Source organism: Triticum dicoccoides, chromosome 7A (assembly GCF_002162155.2).
Source record: "Triticum dicoccoides isolate Atlit2015 ecotype Zavitan chromosome 7A, WEW_v2.0, whole genome shotgun sequence".
NCBI lineage: Eukaryota > Viridiplantae > Streptophyta > Magnoliopsida > Poales > Poaceae > Triticum > Triticum dicoccoides.
The window spans coordinates 203685947-203689354 of NC_041392.1; the positions used below are offsets into that span (position 1 = coordinate 203685947).

At 40.8% G+C, this 3408-nt stretch overlaps 1 long non-coding RNA gene across 6 annotated transcripts; it reads left to right on the forward strand.

Moving 5' to 3' along the window:
• Window positions 1-2347, forward strand: LOC119332038. Of its 6 annotated transcripts, none has more exons than XR_005160775.1 (6): window positions 1-47; window positions 162-316; window positions 397-518; window positions 607-975; window positions 1568-1728; window positions 1897-2347. It is a non-coding gene; the product is annotated as an uncharacterized LOC119332038 (long non-coding RNA). The 6 variants fall into 6 exon arrangements; XR_005160778.1 differs by lacking the exon at window positions 1-47 and having other exon boundaries at window positions 54-316; window positions 607-693; window positions 776-975; XR_005160779.1 differs by lacking the exon at window positions 1-47 and having other exon boundaries at window positions 54-316; window positions 397-514; window positions 607-693; window positions 776-975.
• Window positions 2348-3408: the final 1061 nt, after the last annotated feature.

The following is a 3408-nucleotide window of genomic DNA, read 5'->3' on the forward strand; positions in this document are numbered from 1 at the left end:
TTTGGTTGCTGTTGATCCTGCATTACGGTGCACACAATCTGTTTGAGGTAATGCCCATTAGGTTGCTTTTTGATTAATTAGTTCAGTTACATGGACCTGTTAAGATACTTTAGTTTGATCGAGTCCAGATAATTTAGTTTGACCTCATTTGTTGGCTTGAGGTTAAAATGATGGTTGTTCTTGGGGAGCTTGGAGGAAGTGATGAGTATTTGCTCCTCGAATCTTTGAAACAAGGAAAGGTTCAGAAACCTGTTGTTGCTTGGGTTAGTAGGACGTGTGCACGTCTGTTGAAATCCGAGTCCAGTTTGGCCATGCTGTAAGTTGTAAACAAATTTTCCTGGAGTTCCGGTGAGCTGAATAAATATGCGCAGATGTGTTTTTTTTTGGGTATAACAGTGTGCGATGGTGGTGAGGTGGAATCTGCACAAGCTAAGAATCAGGCACTAAGGGATGCTGGGGCTGTTGTTCCTACTTCATTGGAAACTCTTGAAAGGATTAAGGAGACATTTCAGAAGTTGGTACATCACGGCTGATGTCTTTTGCAAGTTTTTTTTTGGGAATGTGTTAGTGGGAATCAAAGCTTGGGGTTACATATATTTTTTGCAGGTTGAGGAAGGAACAATTCCTCCTGTCCCTGAGGTTACACCTCCCCCCATTCCTGAGGATCTTAAAATTGCCATTAAAAGTGGGAAGGTCCGAGCTGCAACGCATTGATTAAAACATCGGGGGCCTCTTTTCATTATAATTAGATGGTGTGAATAATTGTTCAACTCAGGAGAGGGACACACTCTGGGAAAAGGTTGCTTGGGCAGGCTTGCATCTCCGTATATTTTTCCATATAAATTGTAAAAGTGGGCAACTCGATGCTTGTTCCTTTGCCATTGACCGTGTCGGGAAGTTGAGCTCAGAAACTGCCGTGACAGCACTGGATGCTTGAACCCACCGGTAGCATCATGGAGCTACCAATGTTAGGAAGTAAGAGTTTACTATTTACCATTAGATTTTAGTCTGATTTTATTATCTATCATCTAGATCCCTTCAATGCTAACAATGTATGAGATAGCGATGGAAATTCCAAGTACATAAACTTTCTGTAGGTGGGAATCACATGCTACGTTTTCTTGTTTAGCGACAAATCTAAATGGCTTTGTTTACTGATTATTAGTGTTAGGAAGCTCAACATGCTTCACGAAATTTTAAGACAGAAAAGGCCCCCTTGGCTACTACATTGAGATATCTTGATAAAATTTTAGATGTTCACCTGCTGTTATGAATTACTCGGTTGTGCTCGGTTCGGTTTATAGTGGATTTTTTGTGCTAATAACTCTTTTTACATAAATATCTTTGGTGTTAGTGTGCTTACTTTGTTGCTTGTGGGTTTGTGAGAGAAAAGAAGATGTAGACATTGATAAATGATAATGGTAGTGGAGTGTCTTCTTTTGAACCATAAAAATATACATGGCATGTTCTACAAACTATGTCTTATTCTTTTCTCTGTACAAGGTCTGAAGTACCACATATATTTTTACATTAGCCTAAATTTATCAGTGTTGCATACTAATTCCAGGGGTACCACAAGAGATGATTCTGAGAAGGGGTAAGGGGAAGGTCCTGAAAAGGAACAAGCTGGAGAAGATAGATCTTATCACCAAATATACGTGGAGGAAGATGAAGAAGCAAGACCCTAAGATGGACGACTCTTAGAACATAACTGACAAATAAGCAGAGGTAAATAATCTTAATAAAGAACATATAAGATTAGTTCCCTTTTCATTATACTCCACATTATTTGACTGGTGAAAGGGGGATCATGGGAAGATATACTTGATTTTTAAACTTGCAATATGTTATGTACTTCATTGTTTCTAACTAATACTTTTGTTTTCTGCACTCCAGAATTGTAGGTGCTATGGAATCGATGGGTGGTCAGAATTCTTATCAGTAATAGTTCATGCTTGATGTATGTAGCTCTCCCCTGGCCTACTACATTCAGGACACCTGCCCTGCAGTCGGTATCGAGAAATTATGTCCATTGCTTTTTCTACTACATTGAGGGCTACATGTGTTTCGAAGAGAGGTTTACAGTTGAGATTTCTTTTGCTTTGTAGCTTCACATGTTCATACTTCCACCAGATAGTCTGAACAAATATCACTGCAAGAGCCCCATGCTGTAAATTGAGTTAACTTTTAGCTTTGCGGGTAGTCAACCAAATTTTGGTGCTTGGTTGATAGCCCCTACCCATTTATCAATGACAATTGCCATCACCTTTGTAAGCAATATTTCTGGTTCTGATAAAGAACCAAGTTATACTTATTTGTTTTATGTATAAACATCAAATCTTTCAAATGAATGTTGTGATTAGAAGGATGACAACATTAGCGTTCATCACTATTCTTGTTGGTCTTGAATAGATCTATGTATATTTTTTTGTTGAAAAATATTTCTAATATTTTAGTGTGTGTGATGTATTTTAGATAGTACTGCTTCAATATTGTGCGCTCGATTGTTTGTTAATACAGTTAAAAAATATTTAAAATTTTAGTTAAAATGTAGAACATCCAAAAATACAGTGGTTATTAACACTTGTATTTGTTGAGACGTGCGTGCACGTGCACGTTTACTAGTCCTATATAAACACAATACAACTCCTAGTCCAACTGTAACCTACCTTGTACACAATATTCGACACAACTCTAACAAAGTGGGACTCGGCTGGATTTTGTTCTACAACAAAAGGAAGCAGGTATCTAAATATAGCCTGAACATGAAAACATATTTTTCTGTTCTTTTTAAGAACCAGAATTCATTTCTGATTTTAACCAGACCATAAAAAATGGGTGACCCTAGGGGCCGGCCGGCCTGCAGAACGCCTGGATCGGTCGCCTTCCGCACTGTAGGACATGCAACGATAGCCATTCGATGAACTCCAGCTTTCTCACGTGAATCATCTTTCCTCTCACGCGCACATGTCACACCCGAAAAAGAAAACGTCACAGCCTATGAGCAGCTCTAGGCGCGCGACAACAGCCCCGTCTCTGGATACATCATCGACACCCGCCAACCATCTCTCGTAGCACATGTCGCCACCGTCGCAGCACTGACCAGCCCTGCTTGCATGACCATCAACTGCCTGTCGCCGCACAAAACATCATGTCGTAAAAAAGATTAGAACACCCATCGTCTGCACTGCAGCATCAGCGGCAGCCTTTTGCAACTCCACCGGTCGCCCATCGACATCACCATCACCAAGCTTGAGCACCAGCCGTCGCCACTAGTAGCACATACCATCGTGGAATGCAACATCGATGGCAGCCCGTTGCAGCACCATGCCGACCCCCGCCCTTTGCAACACTATGGCCACACTTCATGAGGCCCTCTCTTGCAGAAGTTCGCGGGTGGCTTGCTGC